The sequence below is a fragment of the Podarcis cretensis genome (genome assembly GCF_951804945.1).
Source record: "Podarcis cretensis genome assembly, chromosome: 3".
NCBI lineage: Eukaryota > Metazoa > Chordata > Lepidosauria > Squamata > Lacertidae > Podarcis > Podarcis cretensis.
The window spans coordinates 74,614,164-74,641,675 of record NC_137172.1 but is presented as its reverse complement, the minus strand read 5'-3'; the positions used below and the strand labels follow the sequence as shown (position 1 = coordinate 74,641,675).

The window sequence follows — 27,512 nt, the reverse complement described above, 5'->3', positions numbered from 1 at the left end:
GATTTTTTAAAGCACCAAAATATATAGCAATAACTAAAAAGTCTCAGCAAATTAAAAAAATTAATTACCTTATGCCAGAAAATAATAAGGAAGGTGGATATATTCAAAGCTGGTATTCAACTTGATGGGAAGCCTAGTGAAAGAGGTGGTAGTCGGATCACAGCCCATCTTTAGGTGTCACCAAGATGGCTGGTAAGCAGCTTTATCACACTTCACACAAAATATCTAATCATATTTAGAGCTGGAAAACCAATGCCCTGAGTAAGTTACTAGGTTGAGCTCTTATTTCCAGGAAAACATCTTTATTATATATTTATTCATATCCCACCTTTTCCCCTGAAAGGATTCAAGGCTGCGTAAAAATAAGAATTGCTAACAACACAGGAAAAACAGTAATTAAAAAACAATTAAACATTAATGGGATTAATAGGATTAATTAATAGAACTAAAACGATACAGTATACATAGATAAAGGAAAGCAAAGGAAAACCACCCTGGCCCCAACCATTGCTACACTTTCACCTAATCTACACGTTTGTACACATTAATTGGTAGGAGAACTGCATTGCAAAATACAGGAAAGTGTGGATTTTGAAGGATGGTTGTATGTCAGTTTGCATATTGTTTCAGAAATTGCGAATTAGGTAAGGCTGCCCTTAATTGCAAACTGAACCAAATTTCCCTCCCACCCCTTTTTTAGGCATCTGCTGAGTACGGATTTGCTTTTCCATGTCATTCATTTTGACTCCTGTGCCATAGAGAATTCCTGATATCTCATTATTACTATTTAGATTCCTTCTGTCTTGTCCCCACCCCCACCCCCTACATTTGAAGCCACCTTACATATATTTGTAAAGGACAGGCATTTTTCTGTTCATCTCATAATCTGGATGCTCTGAATGTTCCCAAGTCATGTGGATAAATGGGAAACAGAAGAGAAGAGCAGGGGCCATAATTCTACTGCTCATATGCATACATTTGGTTAAATTGTGTCATTTTTTTAAATACTTATTAACTCAAGGCTTGGACCTGTGAAACAGCATTCCTGCATTGGCAATGTATCCAATTCTTTGGAAGTATTAATCACTAACGTACCGTATTTTTCGCCCCATAGGACGCACCGGCCCATAGGACGCACCAAGTTTTTTGGGGGGGAAATAAAGGGAAAAAATTTTATTTCCCCCCCCCCCAGGTGCGCTGCGCTAAGCCCGAAGCTTGGGGCGTGCGGAGCTCAGCGCGCCCCAAGCTTCTGGGTGCCGGCAAGGTCTCCGCTAGCCGTGGGAGAGCTGCGCGGCTCTCTCAGGGCTAGCGGAGCGCCACGCTAATCCCAAAGCTTGGGGCGTGCGGAGCTCAGCGCGCCCCAAGCTTCTGGGTGCTGGCAAGGTCTCCGCTAGCCCTGGGAGAGCCGCGCGGCTCTCCCAGGGCTAGCGGAGCGCTGCGCTAATCCCAAAGCTTGAGGCGTGCGGAGCTCAGCGCGCCCCAAGCTTCTGGGTGCCGACAAGGTCTCCGCTAGCCTTGGGAGAGCTGGGTCTCCCAGGGCTAGTGGATAGCTTCCTGAAGCCTGGAGAGCTAGAGGGGTCGGTGCGCACCGACCCCCCTCGCTCTCCAGGCTTCAGGGAAAGCCTGCATTCGCCCCATAGGACGCACACACATTTCCCCTTCATTTTTGGAGGGGAAAAAGTGCGTCTTATAGGGCGAAAAATAACAGAACACACAACCAGATTGGAAATCAGCAATGTCCAAAGAATAGCATCTAAGTTCCTGTCTGCCTTCCACCTCTTGCTAAAAAATAATATGTACTATGTCCATATAGCATCTAACTGATCAACAAAAAATCACAAGCCCAAGCTAGTAAGGAGACAGCAGTTAATTTTCAGGTTCAGTTTCACAGAATAATACTTTCCTATATAGTTAGCTTAACAGAGTTAAAGGTTCCTTTGGAGGACAGGAAATTTGATATTCAGGAGATAATACTTGAAAGAAGCAGAGTTCCTTTCATGTTTCTGAGCCTCATGAATGTGAGAAGTAGTATATAAATTAACCTGTGGTAATAGGCAGCATTAATGCCTTTGTGGACTTTTGATATCATTTGCAAAAGGTCAGGATTGTGGAGTTATAAATGAGTTATATTAACCTTCCACTGCAACTCGTATTAATTTTTAAACTTCCAGCTGTATTCCAAGGCAGTGATTCCTAAATCTGGGAGTCAGAGCCAAGGAATGGGCTACTAGAACTTGCTTGCACGTTGTTGTCCCCCCCCCCCCCCCGCAGCTACATGTTGTTGGTATCCTTGTTAGCAAAAAAGAAAAGCCTCTCTATGGGGCTACTCTACAGGTAAACTACATGCAGACTTGCAGTCCTTGGCCAGTACACACAAAATGGCTGCCAAACAGAAGCCATTTCAAACTTCTCCCACCATGACAGATGTCACCACTTACATACAGGGCTCACTATGTCCGACAGAGCAATTTTTTATCCACATCTGTATTTGCACTGGGATTGGAAACATTTTCTCTCTCTGCATAAGACCCTTCTTCATTTTAACTGCTTACTTACTGAATGGAGACAAGACTAGAAGGAGCCACAAAATGGCACACAGCAGCTCTTTTGCTTCCTACACTGTAACAATGAGTAAAGAAGCTGCCATTTTGTTGAAAGGCTATACTTGGGGACAAGAAAGGTATGCATAGTTGATGTATAAGCAGGGGTATTTTGTGTCTGTGGTACCTAAGGTTTTCTTCTTTTTTGCAAGTTTCTCTCAAAACTACTTGTAAAAAGTAATTGCAATCACCACCTCTTCTCGCAAAAATCTCACAGGGAATGACCACAGAATGGAACAAACTATATTTGTTTCTGTTCTTTCATTAATAGCATCCTATGTGCATTCATCTCCCTGCATTCTGAAGTTTCCACTGAGGAATTCAAACAGTCGATGGAGGGGACGGCAGAAATGTTGAAACCAGTGATTTTCTCGTTGTTTCAACATGACCTAATTGACTGCATGTTTTGATATGTGACAAATGCACAGTGCGATTGCAACTTTCCACCTCCTGGCGCAAGCCAAATTTCATAAATTTCTCAGGAGGTGGTGATTTTGATCTTGCCACACATCTCTGATATGTCAGGACATTCAAATCACTTGTCTCCATGCCCACAATTTTATCACAGGTATTTTTATCACGTCGCACACCACTTCAGCTGTTCACCTGAATATACCCACAGAAAATTCACAGTCCAGACATGGGAGTGGGGGAAAGGAAAATAAGATATTATTAATTACAGATGGGGAGAACACATCCCCAGCGGCCTTCTCCATATCATTGTTTTTACTTCTTCTAGGCAACGTGGTACTTGCACAATGAGAAATGGGCAGAGCTGAAAAACTATGACAGTGTTAAATAACCTAGCACACATTATGCTTGCATGCATGACAGGTTACATGCATGTTGAAGCCACACAGAGAACTTCACGTCTTTTACGTTCCTGCATGTGCACAGCTCCCTCCGAGGGTGGACTTGGGAAAGTGCAGCACATATAGACAGGGCAGGGATGAATAATTCAGGCAGAGAGAAAAATATCTTCATATTTTCATTTGTGTGTTTGTTTGTTTGTTTGTTTGTTTGTTTGTGGAACCGGGGGGGTTAAATAAAAGCAGCAGCAGGATAGCAACAGCAGGCAACAGGCAGAGAGGAACAATATTTCAGTTCTATATATTGTTGCAGAGCACAGAGGAGCGGCTTTATGTTGTGAACAGTTGACTTGGTGGCTGTGACAAAGAACAACAAGATTACTTCACAAATTGAATCCACACTGCATGCACCTGGTTTGGGCTGAGCTTACTAGCTTTTCATGGTCACCATGTCACAGGATATAAATTATCCCACCTGCGTTTGCATTGAAGCAGAACCCGCAATTAAAGTTTTCTTACAGTCCTCAATTGCACCCCCATGGAGTTGTACTTAACTGAGGAGGATTTTTTCCCCAAATCCACCAGGACTTCAGAATTAGTGCTCTGACTGCCTTTGTTCTTTTCCTCACTTCGGGGAGGAAGGAGAATGAGAGTGAATGGGTCCTTGGTGTCATCTCATAGTACATTTTTTTAATAAAAAAGCTGAATTCACCAGCAGTGGCACTTTGCTGTCCTTTAGGAGATGTTTCTTTGAAGTATGACACTCCAGTGACAGAAGGAAGAGCAGTAGCTGAATACGCCTCTAACTCAGGTTTGGTTAATGAGCCAGAAGAACCTGAAAGAGTCTTTGAAGGAATGGGACCCAGAGGAGTAGAAGTGACCAACTTCCATTCCTACAGTCTTACCTTTCTTCATTTGGTCTGACATTTTTGTTGAAGACTAGCAGCCTATGGCAATGAATTGACGATGTAAAACTCTACAGACAAGAATGATGTAGACAGGGGTTTTTTTAGAAAAAGAAGTAAATATATGAAAAATGTAGCTGACAAGGTCACGTGATTATCAGGATTTGCTAGGTAGTTTGAGTGCATAAAGAGAGAACAGAAAAAGAAATTATCAAATTCTGGTTTCAGACTTTAAGGGAGGCGGTTGACACACAGGTATATGCCCTATGAAAGAAAGAAAGAGAGAGAGAGAGAGAGAGAGAGAGAATTACTGTGAAATTAAAAAAAACAACAGATTGCTACAGCCAGTCTTTCAAGACATAGACTGAAGTATTTTCTTTATTGTATTTTATTGAAATATATGATTCCCCCCTCTTTTTTTAGTGATTTTAAAGGCAAATCTCATTCTTGTGCCTTTGCAACACAATGACTCACATAACTGTGAGTGGTCTCTGTCATAATGTTCGGTGAAATTAAAGAAATTAAAGAAAAATTGCTATGAAACCCTTTCCCATTCTCAACAGTGAGGAACAAGGCCGTACAGTTAGCTGGTATGGACAAAGAGTGCTGGTATGATCCAGCCACAGTTAATCCAGCCACAAAATCATGTTGATTTCCATTTGATGGATGTAAGCATATGCTGGTAAATGTTCTTTCCAAAGTCATAGAACTTGGAAGGGACCCTGAGGATCATCTAGTCCGACCCTCTGCAGTGCAGGAATATGCAACTGTCCTACATGGGGAGCAAACCTGCAATCTTGGCGTTATCAGCACCACACTCTAACCATCTGAGCTATATCAGATGGTTTCTATATCAGATGGATAAAGTCCCTTTATCCAAGTTGAAGAAAAAGAAAACACTGAAAATATAGCCATAAAATGCTGGGAATTTTCTTTGCCTTTGTGAATATGCTTGATTAGTTATGATTGATTAGTTTAGCTCATGCACTGAATTCAAGGCCAGTTTTGTTCACTAATAAAATTTATGTTATCATTGTTGCTGCCTATTAGAGGACTAACAAAATTGAGGGGGAAATCTTCCACTGCTGTTCACACATACTATTGTTTACTTCTTAAGTAATCAGTGAAGTGTCTGGGGCTATGCGAGCTGAACCAGTTCTTGGAATATCCCAGGCCATCACTCAGATGTATTTATTATATTGGCATTTGCTCTTCCATGTCTTTTTCTTCCACCACCTCACAACTGGGAGGTTTTTTAAAAAAACAATTAACCAACAAGTAAATATAGCTTGTCACCCGGTGAGTTTCAAGGCTAAGGGGGATTTTGAACCCAAGACTGACTGAGGTAAAAGGCAAATATTCTTGGTGGAATCCAGCATAGCAATCAGATAGCAATCAGATAAACATTCTGTCAGGGAAATAATTTCCACTTGTGCCACAAAATATTCTTCCCCTCTCCTCCTCCTGAGTGTCCCTAAATCTGTTCTAGGGGCTCCCCCAGCCCTCTGGAATGATTTTGGGGAGGGTGCAGGGCACCCACGTTCAGAGGAAAGGAGGAAAGTCCTGTTACACAAACAGAAATCCTTATGCTGATAGCAGAATACCACCCACTGACTACTATGCAATTTTGGCTCTCTTGTGATATTTGTCACATTATCTAAGAGCTGAACTTGCAAGAGTACATATTTAATAGTGCATATATTAAATTAATATATTAATGTATTTAAATTAATACACATATTAAATATATTAAGAATGCATATATTAAAAATGTGTTTCTTTCCATTTCTAGCCTATGTTGACAGTATTTTAGGTCTGTGGTGGAGGAACATGCATTGATTGCAAGATGATTGCAAGTTCCCTGAACAAATTGCTGGATACAGAATTATTAGCTTATGATTGCTGGATACAGAATTATTAGCTTATGATCACTAAGAGTTCAATGGTAAATATTTAATAAGTATTCAATAAGTACTTTGAGGGAGAGTAACAAATGCAGATTTCAGTATTTAAATAATATTTAATGGAGATAATATGCTTCAATACTCTGAATACATCTTCCAGAGGATTTTCTAAGCCTTAGCGGTTTGGCGAGATCCCCCCCCCTTTTTTCAGTGGACTGTTAAATGGACATCTTCGCATCACCCAAAATGAGAAAATGCTTTGTCAAAAAAAAAAAAAAAAGACAAAGGAGGATACAGATTTGCATAAAATTCATATGTATAGATGCAAGTTTAGAAATAATTACTATAATTTAAATAGAAATACAGTGTGAGCAGGTCACCTGCATGCCTGCTCAGTCTGCTACCCAAAGCCTCACCGTAGACTGGCAACTTCAAGGTCTCTCCTGGGCTCCATTTTTATAGCTCATAATCTTTAAACCAGACTTGGATCAGACAGCTTGTTTAACAGACACTCTAAATCCCGTTTAGGGAACACATACCCTATCGCGATAGATAGATAGATAGATAGATAGATAGATAGATAGATAGATAGACAGACAGACAGACAGACACACACACACACACACCTGTAAGACTGTTGAAGGCAGTGTCAAAAGATTTCTGAGTTATTGTTCTCACTGGCTGTGCACATACTACCAGCTTAAAATGCAGCCAGGACATTCTGTCTCTCAATTCTCTTTTCTTTTCTTTTTTCTCATATGTCATGTATTTTGTGTTTTTATACTATAAACTGCCCTTGATCTTTGGATGAAGGGCAGTACGTAAATTTAATTTATTTTAAAAAATGAAATTCAGATTGAAGCTGTTTTGCAAAAAAACACAAAAAATGCAGTATTTCATATGAGACAACAGGATAGATGTGGATTGTGTACACCACTGCTCAAACCAGTGGCCAGTGTTTCAATCTTCTCTTAATTTACAGTCTGCCTGAAGCATATGGTTAATATGTTTCTGCCCCCTTATGTAAAAAGAAAAGAAAAGAAAAGAGGAACTCTAAGTAAAAAGGCAGAATGCATTGGCAGGGTTAAACCTTGCCCTGGAGAAATGGCTATATATTTATAATTGTTTAAGTTTATTTCTGCAATTTATATAACTGCTTGATGTACAACAAAAACTCTCAGTGCAATAAAAATGAAAGTCAGTAAAAATCATGAAATCAAATTTAAGCAAGATGCTTGCTGGAATAAAAAAATACATTAAAAATGTATTCAGTAGGTGAGCAGCTCTTCTATATAAAGATGCACAAACAGGAGAGGTCCTGACCAAGGAAACGACTGATTACAGCTTGCTTGCTTACTTCAGGGCTGGCAGCTGGGATAAATATCCCATCCAATGAACAGATGAGCTGACTTCAAGCGCAGGCTACAGAGCCTGTCCTTTTCTGAGAGGAGTAAAACAGAAACCATTTACTTATGATATCTGAGTACTTACTTTTAATGAGATGACATTGAAATAAATGTGCTGCCCTGAACATTCCAAAGCGGAAACTCTTCTTTTAAACTTTAAGCTTAATTGATCCTGTGCCATGAGAAATCTTATTGAAATCGAGGGGTTTGTGCTGTTAAGCTCCTTTTCATGTACTCAATCAAGTGGCCGCGAGGACAAATGACTTTATTACTAATCAAAAAGGAAGATGTCTGTGTAATTTTACAAATTGCCCTGTTATGAGCACCATTCTGCCATTCATTTTGCTCAAGAAGAGACTCTCCTGCTGAAACGGAATCAGATTTGCAAGTTACCATTTTAAGCAAGAGATGCCCTAAGAGCTTCTCTGCACTCCAATCTAAGATCAGCAAATCATAGACCGGTGCTTCTTGAATGAACACCACAATGCTGCAGGATGGCTATTCAAGGAAACAATGGCCAATGATGACATCTGACAGTCGAAATCTACATGTTGAAATTTGGGTTTGGATAGAAATCCTAGTTCTGTCTGACATATTTAGCAGAAACATTTCAGATTCCAACATAAAAATTGATTTATGTCCTGGGCTTATAAGGGGCATAGAATGGTAAAGCGTAAAGCAGATGTTCTGAGCCAGGATAGGAAGGAGAGTAGCGAGCTGACTGGGCTGATGAGATTTCTTGTCCAAAACATCTGGTGGGCACCAAGTTGGCAATTGCTTCCATGGTGGTTTGATAGTGATTGACAGAGGGCTATCTGAAGAACAGCAGGGATGTGAAATACATTCTTAGAACTATTATTCATTTAGCAGGAGGTTAACTACAAGGAAATAGCTCTCACCACCACTTCTTGAGATGTATCTTCATTTTATTTTGTCTTCATCACCTGCTGCAGAAGCTGTCTCCCTGCTCCCTTCAGTCCCTACAATTCACCTGTCCTGCACCATTCAAGTTAAAGGACAGGTTGCCACAAAAGCAAAGAGTGGATCAAATTCCAAGAACACAGCTGATCCCCCCAAACGGGTTATAGGATTCACTGTCGGAATCATATTTATATGAAGTCATATTTATAACCCGAAATTGTTCGTTAAACCTCTCTTCTCCCTTTCTCCTCCCTCGTGCAGTTTATCATTCCCCCATGCAGCAAAGATTTCTTAGCTCTTTTATCACCCTCAAGAAGGTTGGAGGAAAGATTTTAATCAAATTCTCATACGTCATTCGGACACCCTCTCCAAAAAAAAAAAAGAAAGAAAGCCAGAAGCCTGCAGAACCAGTGGCTTTGTGTGTCACCTGGATGAATTTTATACCATCCATTTTATTTGCATGATAGAATTCCTATTTATTTTTTAAATCCCTTATAGAGTATTTTTATTGACTTCATGCTTCTCGATGTGCTACCTGACTCTATAATGCCACACATTCACTTCACGCTCTGCCTTTCTGTCCAGTGCCAGCAGAATAGGCTGAATGCTACTATTGAATCTGAAACAAATAAGCAGTAATTTGGATTATCAAATGCTGCAGATGAACTACAAGGGATGATTGCCCTTCCCATGATGATATAGTATTTCCTTGTAAACTTCCTAGAGGTATTTGGTTGGCTTGTGAAGATTCTAGTCTAGTGCTGAACAAGCAATTAAACATTAAACCCAGATGTGGAGGCAGTACAGCTCCAGTATGTGTGTGTATCTGTGTGTGAAAGATAGCACACCCCTTGCCTGAAGGTGGGAAAATTAAGGGCTCCATCACTTCCTGGAGCCTGTGATCTGGGCTCTAAGACTTCCTGTTGCCGTAACCTGCTGTGAAGAGCCTGTGATATAAAGCAGGCAGGTAGACAAAGGCTTGAAACAAAGGTTGCTAGCCAGAGGGTAGGTAGATCAAGGTGGCTCTCAGCACGGTAAGGAAAAAATATTTTAAGCCTGAAAGAGGGGCAAACAAGAAAGCTGATACTCAAGAGCAAGATTCTTCTGAAAGTCTGGTAGGGAAAGGGACTGTTTAAGTTCAAGGTCTGCATTTTAATCTACTTTTGGTTTTTGCTCGGTTGGGGAATTTGCTGGATTTCTCAATTATGTTTTCCTTAAAATTATCTCTTTCTCATTTTAGTAAACTTTTTCTACTACTGCAAACACCCTTATGCCTAGACGCCATAACCTTCTCTACTTTGCAAACTTCAGGCAGACCCCAGGAAAGTGGTTGTTGATTGATAAAGGACATCCTGATAAGGCTCATCTTCCCCTTTATCTTGTAGCATCAAGTTCTTGGAAGAGGCAAGGTGGGCTGAACAGAAGGGCACACCCTGCATATCCAGGAGTGCCTTACCCTCAGCCAGCATGTGACCCAGGGTGGGTGGGAGGTGACCATCACTGAGGCAGAAGATCATGGGTGCAACTTTCAGATTCTACCTAGCCAGGTGCAGTCAGAGGACTGTACCCTGGAATTTGCTGCTAGATTGCAAGAAATATTGGCACAGAATTATTGGATTGCATGGCATAGCTGATTGGGCAACAAACTGTCTTGAGCCAATGAGAGTTGCATCCCTGGATTTTTAGGCAAATTTGCATCCACATCAGAACAAAGTATAGATAGTCATATTGGTCTATAAAAATCTACAGTATAGCAATGTTTTTATTAGGAACAATCATAAAACTTACTATTTCATGCTATTTTGCTTGGTCCCCTAGTAAAGGTCTTGTCCTACTGTGCATTCAGCATCAGAGTAATTAAAGGCCAGGATCTCAAAACCAATGTTAAAGATGTCAAGGATTTTGGCGTGACCAAATGGAATGTTTCCTTCGTTGAAAAGCAGGTCCCCATCCAACATCTGAATGTGGCTGTTTGCGAACTCAAGCACCAAAGCTCATTAGGTTCATGGAACTAGTTGCACAGTCCTTTGGATCCCAGTCATACTTAGGCTGCAATCCTATGCACACTTTTCTGGGAGTGAGCCCCATTGAAAACAATGGGAATTAATTCAGAGTAACACCTAGGATTGCAGTGTTAGTCTACATAAATGGTTTTCTCCCGAGATGACTTTGAAAAATTAATTTAAAATGCATACAAAGTTTAGATTTTGTACATTTTCTATGACAAAATTAAAGTCACCACAGCTCCTGTTGTAAAAAGCAGATAGTGCCCATAGCTCTTCTTTTCACTTGGATCAAAACACTCTATCAGAATAACTGTTCTGTTACTGGACTTGGGGGTGGGGGGGGAGGCATAGGCAATGCTTTTCTGAACTAGAAGGGAAGGAGCAGCAGTAGTTGTTTTTTTTAATCTCATAAAGTTGAACCAGAAAACTTAATCAAACCCTGCTTGACCTTGAAAACAAGATTAAGTGTTTAATCTAATCTGGAAACACAATGCTCTGAAGAAACATTGCTGGAACTGGAGACGCTTAAATCAACCTTTGATAAAATAGTAACCCAGAGGGCAGCTTCCTCTTCATTCTTTGTCTGACCAATATAAGTTCTCTTGATTAGTTAGAAGCCTGACCACATACTGATCTCCTTGACAGAAAAATAAAATGGAGGTCGGGGGAGGGGGGGAACCACCATTCCATTTTGCTTTTCAATCCATGCAACATGTTTCGTTGCTCCCAGACCCAGGAATCAAGACACCTGTATTTAAATAAGAATTTAATTGAGTTGCTGATCTACAAAAGTCCTTGGTTATCCACCCAAATCTTCAACTGTAAAAGTGGTACCTACTGAAGAATGCTTGGGTAACTTAACCCTGGTTCCAAGCCTTGATGAGAGCTGTACACTGCTCATAGCCAGCCAAACCTATCACTATCACTGTTACTTCTGTGTATATATATACACACACACACTGCCCTTCATCTGTAAATCTCAGGGCAGTTCACAACATTGATTCCCCACTCCCTCACCATAGTTTTGCCCTGTTGTAATTTTTAATTTTCTCTTTAGAAGGCTCTTCCAGATTGAGTTTAGAAACACCCTTGCCAACTGCTAATTCAGATCACAGAGCAAAAGGTTCCTACTTTAGGGAATTTCCCGGACACATCCGGAATACTGCAGCCGAAAGCAGTATCATGCTGGAAATGGCAAAAAAAAAGGTCTGGGGAAATCCAGACGTATGGCAACCCATGTCGGCAGTTATTGTGAATTTGCAAAAAAAAAAAAGCTCAACATGGCAACCATACCTACTTAGTCCTGAGACAACAAGCTGGACCCACACTGCCAGGATCTGGCAGGAAGGGTAGTTTACCATTCATCTGCTGGAAATGGACAGACAGACCTTAAAAGCCTCTCCCATTCTTTCATTTTATTTATATGTCACATTTTTTATTTTTTTAAAAAATCATGCTCAAAGCGGCTTACGACAGAAACTGGATGCATTTCAAACAAATATAACAACATACCAAGAAACTGCATTCCAATATTATAAATATAACAAGATCACTTAAGCAACATGCAGCATTTGATAACAAAAACAACAAGGGAGCATCACAGTTCCACCTTGGTCCTAGGAACTCTCCTCCCATGATTTTGCTCATGTGACTTCCCATGTGACATCTTATTGGATGCACGTCCGGTGCTGCATCTGCTTTTAAAGAAACACTTCTACATTTGGATGGCCATCTGTCACAGATGCTTTTGCTGAGATTCCTGCATTGGAGGGGGTTGGACTAGATGGCCCTTGGCCAACTATGCAATTCTATCTACAAATTTTGCCATAGGAGGCAAAAGGCTGCACTGCTGCCACCCCACCCTTCCAGTTGTGAACTCCAGGCATCCAGAGTCTAGTATTTTATTTATAACTTGCACTTTCATAAAATATATCAAAGCATCTGAGGGAGGTGCTGGAAGTTTTAAGTAAGAAAAATGCAAAATAGTCACCCAAACTATCAGTGCAAAAAATCCACTTCTCTTTCCTTATGCTTTTCTCTATGTGCCAAAAACTCCCTCCCTATCCTTATGCCTTTCTATATATGCCAAGAAAACATTCCCTCAATTTTTTTGGACACTGCCCCTGTGAACTGGCACTTTGGTTAAGACCAGTGCTTTTTTTTGGGGGGGGGGACGCAGGGGTACGCATACCGCTAAACATTTTGAGAATCTAAGTTTGGCCTCATTGAGGGGCAGTATTTCAATATTAGTAGGAAAATGAGAGTATCCCTAAACATTTTTTTAGAAAAAAGCACTGGTTAAGACTGTATATATATATATATATATATATATATATATATATATATATAGGCAGCTATCACAGAAGGAAGAAGAAAGACCATTTAATTAGTGTCAGTAAAGCCAAGGGCAATGTGTTAGGGGCTGACGTAGCATAAGCACAGATCATGAAAGTGAGGCAGATGAGAAGCCACAAGTGCATTAGCAGTTACAGAATAATGTAATGAGAAAATGTTTATGGACTTGTGGAATGGTGCATAACTGCACTGGGAATTAATGTTTGCCATGGAAAGGAAGATGCACAATTCCACTCAAATTTGGTCCTTTTTCAGACATGCTGTGCCTTCGGCCATCTGTTTCAGGTCCTATTCCAGCCTAGATTTTATTTCTCCTGGTTTGCTGGGTACGATATATGCTTCCTATATGTACTGTTTATAATGGGCAGATGAAGATAGGCTTTCTGCCTTTAAAGCAACACAAGTTTTGAGGGGGGGAAATCATTTGGTTTTACAACTGCTTTCACAAACATGTTAGAATCTTCTTCATCCACCCTTTCACATGCAGCCTAGAAACTTCATGAGTTATACCTGGCCTTGCCTTATACATCAGAGCCACTTCTTTCCAGCCCATCAAAAGCCTATATTCCCCCTGCTCCACTTCTCTCCCAGATTCTATATGTACCCTCCTGTTTACATAAGCCAACAGAGTCCATAATAGCAAGGACTGTGTGACCCTGCTCCTTGGTTTCAGACAGCAGAGGTTATGAATGTGTGATGCACACCTGAGGAAACCCTAACCCTTGGTTATTTGCAGGTATATTACTCTCCCTCAGCTTGTGGGTTTTTGCTGTCCCTTGCACACCTTCCCTGACTCAAGAAGCATTACTTGAAGACCTTTATGTTCATTGGATATGTGGGCATTCCACAGTGAATTATGTAATTCAATGAGTCCTGCATTTTAAAAAAACAAAAACCCCACTTTGAAACCTTCAGTCATATTCAGTATACTTTTATTCAGGTAAATGGCTCCATTAACATCACTGGGATAGGTCATTTTAGTCAGAAGGCAGCCATCATGATGAATTAAGACGTGTCCCATTGTGTGGCTGCTTAGTCCATAACTGACCTCTGCAGCTGAAGCAGAACCCTTGCCCACGGTATGTAACTTGCCATCTGACCCCTACATCTTAGCATCATTCAGGAACATACTGGGGAGGCGGGGATTACAAGCTGCAATACTGAATGATGGCAAGGATGAAGGGAGGGCTCCTTAGAGCATACCTGAAACAAAGATTTGCCTGAATCTAAAACCTGAAAATCTGAATGCAAACTTTGGGAAATGGCTCCTGCCCTCCTTCTTTCCTTCACCCTACAATTCAGCTAACATGATCTTACAATGCTCCACTGTTACAAAAAGAGAAAGGGTGCAACAGGAAGTGAGAGGTCAGGAGGAACCACTCAGAGTCCTCATTTAACTGCATTATTCTTGAAAAGCACAGTTGTGTCTGTCTCAGCTGGCATAAACCAGCGGGTGAACCATACCAAGGTAGATTTATTACAATCCCATGTAGAATAGTGTCCCATATTTAAAAGCCTGAGATGTTCTCAAGCTAAAAATGAACTCATATAGAATTAAATGCTTACACTTTGGCAAATTACTGGCTAAGAATCTTACGAAAACAATTATGATTTTAGGAAGAACATAGAAACTGTGTTCTCCTGGTATCTTTGATCCCTCTAGCTCAATGCTATCTAAACTGACAGGCAGTAATTTCTCAGGGTTTCAGACAGGGGTCTTTCTTAGCCTGACCTGGAGGTAGGGAGGCCAGGTCCAAAAGAACACAAGGCTCCTCCACCAGACCAGTAACTTTTGGCTCATCTCCAAATTTGTCTTCTCCTTCTGTTCACTACAAGATCTCTGTAGTACTTGAGTTTGCTTTTCTCTTCCTCCCTCCTATCCTCCTTTTTTGTGTCTTGTCTTTTAGCCACATGTCAGGGACTATCTTCTGCGTAGGAGCCATCTCCTAGGGGCCCCTTAAAATATTTGAGGGGGCTGCCCCCACCCCAAGTTGATGGGCATTGCCATTCAAATGGTGTGTGTGCACCACGTCTTGTGATCAGTTATGCAGGGTGGAGCTTACCTGCCCCCCTCCCAATATTTTATTCAAGTTGGCACCCCTTATCTTCTGTCTGCATTTGTAAGCTACTCTGGGAACCCCCCTTTTTTTGGCTGAAAGCAGGATTAAAATGCCACATGATGATGACAATGATGATGATAGAGAGTGAAGTTCATCATGTGTGGCTTGTCAACTTGGAGATGGCTCCTTCTGCATGGAAAACATCTTACCTACCACTGAGCCATAGTCCTTTCCTAAACATATTGACTCTGGTGTTTCAATAGGAAAACTTGGGTGTAGTTCAAAAGGAAAAGATGGAAGATGGGCTAGATTAGTTTCAATGTTAATTCAGAAAGAAACAGATAGCTTAATCAGGGAAGCATGACTTTTCACTGCGTGCAGTTTTGGTTTTCCATTCAAGCTGGTTACAAAATTAAATATTTTAAAAGAATATTTATTTGATGGCCTCAATTAGCTCTGTCAGGAACACACACTGTTTTATTCTGTCTGGATGACAGTGTACCAATAGTCATTTCTACAGTTGCAGAAATGTCTGTCAGGCCCATGGTATTTCAGTGGGTCAGCTGTTTGTATTTGACCACTTGGCGCTGTGGGTTAAAGCCTCAGCGCCTAGGACTTGCCGATCGAAAGGTCGGCGGTTCGAATCCCTGCGGCGGGGTGCGCTCCCGCTGCTCGGTCCCAGCGCCTGCCAACCTAGCAGTTCGAAAGCACCTCCGGGTGCAAGTAGATAAATAGGGACCGCTTACCAGCGGGAAGGTAAACGGCGTTTCCGTGTGCGGCTCTGGCTCTGGCTCTGGCCAGAGCAGCGATGTCACACTGGCCACGTGACCCGGAAGTGTCTCCAGACAGCGCTGGCCCCTGGCCTCTTAAGTGAGATGGGCGCACAACCCCAGAGTCTGTCAAGACTGGCCCATACGGGCAGGGGTACCTTTACCTTTACCTTTACTGTGACCAACCTTGTAGTGCAGCCTGTTTCATAATTTACTGATGGCACAGAGTAGTTGTTGATAAGCCTTATTAGAATTCATTCATGCTTTTCAAGAACCAAAGCTAACTTTCACTTAGAAATTCTAAAAGTTCTGTGCTGGCATTCTTGCTACACAGGAAAATGCTGGTGAAAAAAATGGCTGCTGAAATGGCAATTATTTGCTGAGTTGTTCACAACCAGATGTGATGAGGACATCTCCAGTAGATGTTACCTACTGAGTACTTGATGAAACATCTGTGTGACGTGACATTTATTACACTGCTTACTGGTTCACTGTAAGGGCAAACTGGGTTCTTACCTTCATAAGGGCACAGCGCCTTCAATATCCAACAGGCAGGAGTGCTTTGTTCAGCAGGCCAGCAAATCTGCTGCTGTTGAAACAGATAAGAGGACAGCACAATGCACATTTGATGCAAGAAGTATAGATTCCCTGGGAATCTTGCACTTCAGAACATCAAAATCTTGCAAACTCTCTCTCTCACACACACACACACATTATACAAATGATGAATTATGCAAAATGGTTTGATTTGTTTTTGTTTTAATTACCAGTGTATTTTTTTAATAAAAAAACTTTTAGTCTCATATACCTCCTAGCACTATTCATACCAAATAAAGTAGAATAATAAACAGCATTTCTATTTCAGCTTGTCTGTTCCTTAACATAAGAGAAACATATTTCTATGCCCTTTGGAAGCTGGCTGATGAATGATGAAAGAGGCATAAAGAGAATAGCACTGGATTTCAGAATTAAGTTACCAAAGCTAATAGTCAAATAAGAATCCGTGTTGCATGGAAAAGATGGGCAGAGATGTGAGAAGCTGGGGTGAGTGAACCGTATGGATTTTTTGGCAATTGTTTTACTAGTTAAGATTAGGGATGTGAGAGAAATCCAAGTCAGTTTACACTTAAAGGTGATCTTATCTAATTCACACTTTCCAGACTATCCATGAAGCATAGCCATAATTTGATATTTGCACTTTCCCAAATCTTGGAGTGCAGTTCTCCAGCCAAATGTGTACAGAAATGCATTTAATAGGATAAACTGTGCATATAAAGGAATATATTGGTGAAAACGACATACAAAAACACATTATATTAGGGAAAATTGCTTTTGCAAAAATGCATCCATTAGGAGAGATTTGCACTAAAACGCTGAAGTTTCATGAGGACTTTTTTTAAAATCCTGAAATGATGTGGAAATATGAAGAACCAAGCATAAGACTGGAAAAATAAGAAACAGAGAAAAACCAAAATAGACATGTTTGCCCAGTTAAGAATGAGAAAATCTCTTCCCTTTGCAATAATAAATATGAGAGGATAACAAATGTGAATTATCTTTTCCAAATGCTCTGGCAAATAAGTAGAGTCTTTTAAAAATGAAACAAGGATTAAAGGCCTGACATACTGATGTTAATTGAAGCACTGCTGAACGGACGTGCTTTTTAGCAGTGACAAATAATTTAGTCTTCTTGCTGGCTCCATACAACTTGTTGGCTCCGTATGACTCTTCTAACTATGTATAAATTACTGGCTAAAGCTACAGAGTTCTATATCCCCCCCCTCCCATTTTGCAATAGTCTTCAAATTGAGCAGCTTTGGCTAACGAGGAATCATGTATGGCACCCACAGAAGGCAAATTTAATATAGGCACTCTGAATACCTGCCTTTGCACAAATGTTGCTGTCTGTACTATTCGTGTCAATAATAATAAAAAGCTAATTCTAAAACACCTGTTAAAAACCCTGTTGACACAAATTCCATGTCCAGCTGCTTGCTCACTGCAAGCACAACTTCATCCTAAGCTTTCGGGGGGGGGGGGACAGAAAAGGAACTGCTCTCTAGCAGGTCTTTCTCAGATGGTGGAAACTGGGCTAGCTTCATTTAAATTAAGCCACTTGTGCCATGCATGAATTGGATCCCAGCTGAGGACCAGTTTACTGCACGTGTTTGGTATAGCTACTCAATGGACAAGGTGCCTAGAAGATAAATTACCTGAGAAGAAGCCACAGGGAATAGGAAGACTGACTTTGAGGAACAATGTTTAAGGCTGCAGTCCAGTGTATGCTTACTTGAGGTAATATTCTCCTCATTTAATTCCAGTTCAAGAGCCAACTTTGCCTCTGCCTTGCCCATCCCTCTCTGCCTCCTGGTAAGTAGCAGTGACTTATTTGACTGGCCTGGTCTACATATGCAGCAGAATTAGGTGGGTATGAAGTGATAGGTTGAGCAGTCTTACCTCAGGTTGTAAGCAAACAATCACTTTAAAAAAAAAAAATTCCTTAGCAAAAATAAAGAAAATGGAAACAGAGCAGAGAAGGGAGTACAGTAGTTATACTGGAATAATTCTTCCTGATGACCTAAATTTTACCTGTAAGGAGAATTTTTTTTGGGGGGGGGGGTGTCACAGGTAGGAACCTTCAAAAGTTTCACATGCGCACACAGAGAGACACATACCGCCTTCAGCCTGAAATGCATAGTTCCCTTCACCACCGTAAGGGGAAAACCAAGCCCCAAATTTCATAAAAACATAGCAGAAGAGAAGCAGTATGTCTTTCATTATCCTTAACACAATAAGGCATTAACTTACCTGTCTGTAATCTATTTTTAAACCTTCTATGCCTACAAGAGATCCATGTTGAAACACACCAATGTGAGGACACCAATTATCCACCAATACTGACTGCGCTGCTAAAGAAAATGATGCCTTTTGAAATACTATTTTTGCTAATGTAGGTGGACAATAAAAAGGAGAGCAAACTCTCAGGAATCAGCGGGAGTTTGAAATGTAGACAATTTGCTTTAATAGCAGTGTCCTCTTGGGGATACGTTCGAAGATCTCTGATCCTCCTGTCATTGATGTCTAGGAAGCATTTCCTATGGAAATTGAATTTTTTAAAAAAGACCAAGCCCAATGGGGGAAATGTTGGACTAGATGTAAACCTGTGACAAGCTCCACGGCTTTGATTATACAGAGACCGCTGGGATTTTTGAAATATGGTTCTTTCATTGTGCACTCCAAAACAGACACACACACCCAAAAAAAATACTAAGGGACACCCAGTTTTCCTTTATATCATCCTATAGGGTCACACTCAAACTCTGAATTCAATAACCAGAGCAAAATCTCTCTGCAAAACATTTTCTCTCCAGTATAGCTGACACCCAGTTAGTGAACAGGCATAGGACTGAGCTGTAAGTCCTACAGATGTCAGTGGTTCTTTCTTCCAATTGTGCATAGGACTGTAGCCTTGGGAAGGAGCACCAATTGAGCCCATGTTCAATTCAGTGAACTTGTAAATGAGTTAAAATGAAGGGTAAAATGTTCACTATACACAGTGAGCTGTTCAAAGGCTATTTAAGCTTGTTTGGCATAGCAGTGCAAGGAAGTGGCGCACAGCATTCTCAAGGACATTTTCAAGGTCACAGAGCAACGCAGAAGCAGCCTTAAGGTTAGCATCCTTACCCATTGCTTCATTTCCTGTCCAAGGTCTTGCCTATTGCACAACACAGCCCTGCCTTTCAGGGGATAGTGCTGAGGTTTGGTTTTGCCTCAAAAGAGTAGTGTGGCAATTTATACATTCCTGTCACTTTGTAAAGACATTGGGTTAAATCAGATGCAATCAAACTTACTGCCAAAGGGGAAAACAAATAAGGTAAACACCAAAGCCACTTGCTACCAATACATGACAAACCCTATCGAGCATGAGAATTCTCCTGAAACAACCATTTGCAATTGCCTTTATGAGAGGGGAAGGGAAGGGTCTCTGAACACAGCATGGAAGCTTGGATTGACAAACCAACTTTTTGCACATCCATCAACTGGCTGATTCATGAAGCATTTCTGACTAGAAGGGACCACACAATGGTTCTTGCGATCACGCTGAAAGTTGCGAGAAATCAAATTTAATTTGCATTACAATGCACCATTTTAAAAATTGCATTACAAAGTAGTCCTCTCACAGGACTCCCATTACTTCCTTTCCACTTATTTGAATAGCAGACAGCAGACAGTGAATTTAAGCAGAATTTAAGAGGCACCACATTCATTTTTACCCTAAAATGAAGCCAGGACTCATGAAGTAAACACAAACTAGGGGGAGGGGGGAGTCAATATTGTGCAGACATCATAAAATTACTGCAATCCCACAAGTTGTAAAACTGGCATTTTGTACAGGAAGGAGAATACATGTATAACATTTTTTTAGGGTAATGGTACTGAGTTTAAAGCACTGTATTCAGTCCAAACATACTTTTCTTCTCTAGGGTTGAGCTTTTGCAGGGAGTATCAGCTTTGCAAGTAAGAATCAGAAACTGTGTAGGATTCCAATTGGCTGCATTCCTGTGTCATAACAAAAAACTGCTCTATTCTTTTTTTTTAAAAAGTTTCCTTTTAAAAAATTAATAAGGCAATGAATGAACAGATAAAATATGAATATTTCAGCAGCGGTTTAACATTTTAAGAAGGTGGACAGTTCATCTGAAGCATGATAATGAATGTTTGTCACTGCAAAGCCATGAGGAACCATACTTATCCCACAGCTAAAGGATATGCAGTGATCTGTTTTTTATATTGTGTTTACATCACCCTAATAGGGTAAAATAATGACATAAAGTACCAAGACTGGATTACTGCAATGTGTTCTATGTGAGATTTCCCTTGTGCTTGATCTGGAAGCTGCCCTGGTTGCCAATTTGCTACTGGACCAAGTTCAAGGTGCTGCTACTAGTATATAAAGCCTTCAACAACTTGGGACCAGTACCTGTTAGACAGATCACCTTACTCCAAATATGCCCACTATGCCACTTTGATCTGCAGAACTGCCACTGCTACACTACAGGTATTATATATTACCCATTCTGCATTTGTAAGAAATTGATCTTTCAATGTGACAGCACCAAATTTTGGAACTCCCTCTTCTCAGAGCTTGCTAAAAAAAACCTTTAAAAAGCCTGCTGAAACATGTAGAATGTTGGTGCGTGTTTTAATTTGTTTGTTATCCTACACCTTGGTGTGAACCTCCCCATGGCAATTCCTACTGGTTGCCCAGCAGGCAGGCTGGGTGGAATCCCAGTGCAGGATGTGGGCTGCCTAGAATAAGGTTACCAGATTTTTTCCAATGAATCCGGGGACACTTTTCAGCTTCCTAATAAATAGATGGATTTTGTCAGGGAACTGATTTGTAAATCCGGGGACTGTCCCTGGGAAACAGGGAAATCTGGTAACCTTAGCCTAGAAGCAAGAGAGAAGATCTTTGCCTTTATGCAAGATCAAACCCCAATGATCCTGTACCCAATGAAGTTTTGGCCTCGTTATTCTTGTACATGGTTCTAGTCTGCTTCCCGCACTTCTGCCTCTCTGCACACAGCTATATTTTTGGTGCACAGACTTGCATATTCAGATGGGAGTGTCAGGATTGTGGCAAGTGTTCTTTCCTTACATTAAAGGATGAATATGCCAAACAATGAAATAATTTCACCATTTTTTAGGAGAAGGTTTCAGTTGAAAGCAAGAAAGGAGAAAATGTATTATTTAATTTCAACAGTTAATTGACTGGCTGAAAGAATCGCGTTTGACTTCAGAAGCCCTTGAATCAGAGACTCAATAAAACAAATATTTGCCTCCATGATGGCCCAGCTTCCCGAATTCATGCAGTTATTTTCTGTTAGTGTTAAGGGGCCTTGAAAATATCGATCCTAGGCACGTTACTGATGAACTAGGCCCATTGTGAAGTATTTTGTAATGCTACACTTAGCTATGCCGCTAACTTAATATGCAAATAAATTCAAGTATTTACTGAGCCATGAGAGAGCTACTAGGCACATCTCTCATCGTCATTGATAGGGAAAATAGATGGAGGCTACCAAATGGAATCGGGAGATAAGATATATGCAAAATATTTATCTGTTGCAAAGGCAAAGTGCACAGCTGCAGCAACATTAAGGATAAATAGATTTTTTTTCATGATAGTCTCTTATGAACATATTTTTCTCTGTGTGTGTAAGCAGTTATAAGCTGTGCCATTTTCAGATCATAGAGTCACTTGTACTGCAAATCTCTCTTCACTGAGCTGGAGAACATCCCAGCCCAGCTCCTGAGGTTTCAGAACACTGCTCTAGAATCTCAGGGCTCATCCAAACTTCTGCTTGTCCCATGCCTAGAAAACGTGGAGCTCAGTGGTTTTCCCCTTGTCCCATTCATTTCCCAGGAAAAACCCACTCTTTTGTGCTAAATCAGAGCAGACCTCAATCTAGAGCAACCCCAAATTTCCATTTTCTTCGATGGAGTGCTAAAGAGCAATTTTTCCTGAGGGTAAACAGTGGGACAAGAGGAATGGTGGATAAGCCCTTAGTCAAGTTGCCTCTACAGCAAAACATGGTAGTATGGAATGCCTCTGCTCAGGGTCCAGCTCAAACACCATGCCATTATTATTATTATTATTATTATTATTATTATTATTATTATTATTATATTTATACCCTGCCTATCTGGCTGGGCACCCCAGTCTTCTTCCAGGATATGCCATAGATAGATCTGAGCATTTTCATCAAATAGACAGCAGAAGATTCTAGTTCCACACCCCAAAAGTGAACTAGAAGCCACTAATAGGCAGCCATCTTCTGATGCTTCAGATGCAAATTTTGCATAGAAACTATTTTTTAAAAAATCAGAAAATTAATTACAGACCTAGAGATAATGTGATGACTTGCATTCTGTTACTAGTACAGTATAGTCACAGAAGCTTGCTGCATATCCTGTATGTTTTTCCTGTAATAAAGATCTGTCAATCATCTTTCACGAAACAATGAATGTAGCAATAGCTAATCTTTTTAAAGTTCCTTCACAATCTCTGGTTACCTAGGCGATACCTGTGATTAGAAGATTCCTCACAACATTAGCATTTTCCAATACTCAAAGTCCACTTGTAGCACACGGCTATAGACTTGACTATTTCTCTCTCAAATAGCATTTCTCCTCAGGGAAATTCCCACAGATGGTGCTGGGAAATGGGAGCGTCTTATATCTTTTATAAGAACCTATGGGATTTAATAGAGAAATCCAATCCTGGTATACCATGCATATGTATACCATATTCTATATACTAAGAATTATCTCTCAAGTTCTGTAGGAGGTGCCTTGCTATCATTTTAAATCTTAAGTTCCCCTTCATATTTGGTATTTCAAAGAGTGATTCTCTCACCTTTGTTTAGCAACCTTTTGACTCATTCTCATTGTCCAAATACAATCTTATCCACCTGCCTACAGAAAAGCAGGGGGGCAAGTTACCTATACCGGCAGTTGCTTCACCAACAGCAAAACTGGGGTGAAAAACTAAAAGTTCATACTCACACACCCCTAATTACCTCAAGTTTTAAGTCTTAATTTACTGAAATCTGTAAGGATTTAATTAATCCGCATGCACATTTATCCTATTTCTTTCCCCTGTACGGTTCTGTATTCTCACAAAATTACACACCAAACCATCTCATTCTGGATGACTGAGATATTTGTATCTTCAGAGTATTTTCTACATACGCAGAAAAATCTGTTTTAAAATGTGTTTTAAATGGGGAGGTGAACAAATCACTGTTTCACTTATCAGCATATTAATACACCTATATATTAACAGCAACTTATTTCAAACATTCGTGCCATTTGGGCAAGGAAGTAAATAGATATTTCCTCTTTATTCCCATCTTTTGGAGCATAAAGAGGAGATATTGCTAAATGAATAACAGGATTTTTAAAAGACCCGTTTAACAGGAATACACCTATATTTCTACCTGATTATTGTTTTTAATTATGGTTGTTAGACATTCTGGAAGTCTTCAGTCTGAAGAGCAAAATATACATTTATGTATAAATAATATATACATATATACACACTAGTTATTCTGTTCAGCTGAGACACATATGAATGTTTGGCTACATATCCCTTCTGGTAACTAAATTATACTAAACATCAGTTCAGCAGATATCAGGTCAGCAACTAGATTTTTTCTGGACGGCCACTCTGAGAGGGGGGTGAGTAGCAGACATGAACCACCACCACCCCTCTCCAGAGGGCTGGCTTCCAAGGCCTAATGTCCCTGGTGCCTCTCTGGTTTGTGAGGTATTCCTCCTGGCCCAGGGGCTTCTGATCTCTGAAACCTACTGCTATGCAAATTTACTCTGCTACCTTTCACGTAGCCCTGTTTCAAGGCTACTTCATCTTGGCAAAATTAGCTGCTTGAGAATGAAGACTGAGAAGCTCCTTGAAGCCTGGTGTGAGCTGCTGAGACTGCTGTATATTGCAACTCAACCCAAATTTAGCATTTCACCACTCAGCCTACAGAGCAGTCCTTTCTATCTCTTAAGCTGTAACTAAGTGATGCAGAAGACATTCTATATGCCATATACATGTTAAGGAAGGAAGAGTAAAGCTTTGAGATATTGGACTGAATTGCACAACACTATAGTTTTCCAGTACACATCTGTGTGACTATATAAATCAGATATTGGGTGATATCCAACAGTAGTCATAGGGTAGATCCACTGAAATCAATGGAGTTAAATGACTTAAGTTCATTGATTTGAACAAATGTACTCTGAATATGACTAAGTAGGATATCAGCCATCATGGATAGTATAATGGAGAGAATGCTTAGTGTGACTGTTAGATACTGAGGATTTTATTCAAATTCCTGTTAGGTATATGTTTCTTGTCTTTGAGGAAAACTGCTATAAATAACAAAATAAAAATAACTTTTAAAAAATTAAAACAGGCACATTCTCTCAGCAATCCTTATACCCTCTTTGTGAGTCACAGCAGTATTATTATCCCCACAAACTACGGTACATATTTGGGAGGAGGGCAGAGCAGACTGAGGAGTGGATTGCCAAAGATTCCTAAATTGATAGCAAACATGTTATTTGACTACACTGTGTACATACTTTACCTTTAAAGCACATTCAAACCATGTTCCTTCCCTCAAAGAATTCTGGGCACTGTAGTTTAGCCTTAGCAACCTTTAACAAACTACAGTGCCCAGAGGTTTTTTAAGGCAAAGAATGTGTTTCAAATGTGCTTTAAGAATATAATGTGTATACAGTCCATGTCTCTTAGCCACTATGTGACAATTGTTCTTACCATTAGCCTAAAAGATACAAGCATTTTAAATGTGGGCTCAAGGTTGCAGGGTCTGTTCTCTGTTATATATATATATATATATATATATATATATATATATATATATTAAAAAACACATAAAAATCCTGAAATATTTAAACACCATGGCATGTTGTCATGGGTCTATTCCTGTTGTAACCTTGCTCTTCCAATTGCTTTAAGCACTCCGAGTCAACAAAATAAAACAAAAATCCCAATTTCATAAGACAAAAGAAGGGACATGCAAACATAAGAAAACTGCTTCTAGATCAGTCCAAAAATCTATCTGTTTCACTATCTTCCACCCTGCAGTGGCCAAGCAGGTACAAAGATGTGAAGGCAACAGTCCTATTTTGTCTCTAGAATCTAATACTAATAATCAGAGCTACTGCATCCAAACATGGAGGTTTCACTGAGCTCTCATAGCTAACTGTTCTTAATAGACCCATACTCCATGTGTTGGTCTGACCCCCTTTAAATCTACACTGGATGGGGGGGGGACTTTAGTACTATTTTTGGTTTTACCAATGCAACCTGATATTAATTTATGGATAAGCAAAATGAGTGCTGCATAGTTGAAAATATGCAGGGGGAGAGAGAGATGCAGGTTTTATATCCTCATAGTGTCTTTCTAGTACTGTACTGGATCCAAAACTTTGAGTGGATAGTGAAAAATGTAACTGAACAATGCAGGCTGCAGGCAAGCAAAAGGGTGGGGTGTCACTGTCTGTAGTTTCCTTATGCCAGCTCAAAATAGTATCATTGCTAGGGTTGCAAAGGGAGGGGAATTTGTATGAAAGCAGAAAGGATGCTATGCCACCTCACTTTCAAATAACTGTTCTCAATTTGGGGACAGTAAAGAAGGAGTAAGGGTCAAAATTAACTGGGGACAATCCCCAGGTAGAGGTATCAGTTAAGCTGTCTTGGTAAGTGCCTGAGGGGGTGGGATATCCCTTATTGGTTGTGTGGTCACCTTTTGTTCATTCACAGTATAAACTGTTGCTGAAGGCTGTTCAAACTCACAGATCAGCTTGTAGTATTAATTCCGTTCCCCATGGCATTCACCTGTGTATTACAAAGCATTCTGGTTACAAATGCTTCAAACAGGTCTCTGAAGACGCAAAGATATCAAATCTATCCAGCTGCCACATTTGTACAAGCCTGTGTGTCAGGATTGATTCCGACAAGAGATTAGACTCAAATTTTTGATCTAGCCCAGGAATTTTTGATAAAGCCCAGGACATAGATTCATGCTTTTTCTCCAGGAGTGGAAATTTAACCACTCTTGACAAAATTGTATAGAGAAAACAACCACCGTAAGACAATTCTTTGAAACATACACATGGGAGTGAATAAGCAAGAAATATATTGAACCTAATATTGCCAAAAGATCTCTAAAAGCAGGTATTTTAAAGGTCAGTAAATCCTCTGCTGGAGGAATATGCTACTGAAACATTTTCTGCCTGATCCACAGATAGGTAATATCAGTGCAGAAGCACAGAATTTATTGGACATAAACTCAACCTGTATCCAACTTCTCAAGCTCTGCTGGCTCCAGGATCAGAGCCACCAATTCACATCAGCATCAGATTTGTCCCTAAAGACTTGTCCTAAACTCAAGATAGTAATGACTGAATCTCTGAGAAAGCTGCAAGCAATTCAGTCCAGCTAAATCCTCTGATTTTCAGGTTGCAGCTCTATATATGCACAGAACAAACACTCGGCATTTTCTACTCATTCACTCCTGTTGTGTCTGCTTCCCCCCACCCCCCAACCTCTATTTTTCTGCGGAGCCAGCCTTAGAAGCCCAGAGCATATAATATTTTTATTTTATTTTTAAAAGCATCCACCCATCAAGAGGCCGCTTGACCACAAATCCACAGGCATTTTGTTTAAAAATAAAATTTGAATTTCAGGAACATGTCACACATGAGCAGGAAACTCCATATTATTCCTCCTTAATGAGATGAACCTATTCACTGAAAGCCCATTCATGGACTCGTATTTACAAACGGGGGTGGGGTGGGGGGAGAGAAGCAACTTTGAGAGATGCTCATTGTTCAATTACTCATTGATAATCCCCTTGGTCTAAGGTGGAAGGTAATTGCGTTAGGGGCATCGGAGAGGCTTTTTCATGCAACAGATGCATTTCCCCTGACTCAGACGAAGACTGTTTTTGTTTCTGGGTGTTCCACTAAATAGTCATCAAATACACATTTCCATATACATTTTAAAACATGTAAAATAATATAGTGCAGGTAAACACAGCCAAAGCTAAAAAAAAAAAAATGGTATTCTCTGTAAGTTCTATGTTTTACACTCTCCAAGTTAAAATCATGCTTAAAATATATACAGGGCTTCCTGTGAATTTCATTAAGGGTACATCAGCATAAATCTTCAGGTATAAAT

General features: G+C 40.3%; 1 protein-coding gene across 2 annotated transcripts in view; it reads right to left on the bottom strand.

Annotated features, from left to right (window-relative positions):
- SCML4 (Scm polycomb group protein like 4) overlaps positions 1–27,512 on the bottom strand; it is a 77,476-nt gene that overhangs the window by 48,848 nt on the left and 1,116 nt on the right. The window contains exon 2 of one of the 2 annotated variants that reach the window (XM_079971717.1): positions 16,253–16,325. The exons of the other annotated variant lie outside the window; for it this stretch is intronic. The gene's annotated coding sequence lies outside the window, so the exon portion shown is untranslated. The remainder of the gene's footprint in view (positions 1–16,252; positions 16,326–27,512) is intronic. 2 annotated transcript variants of the gene reach the window in all.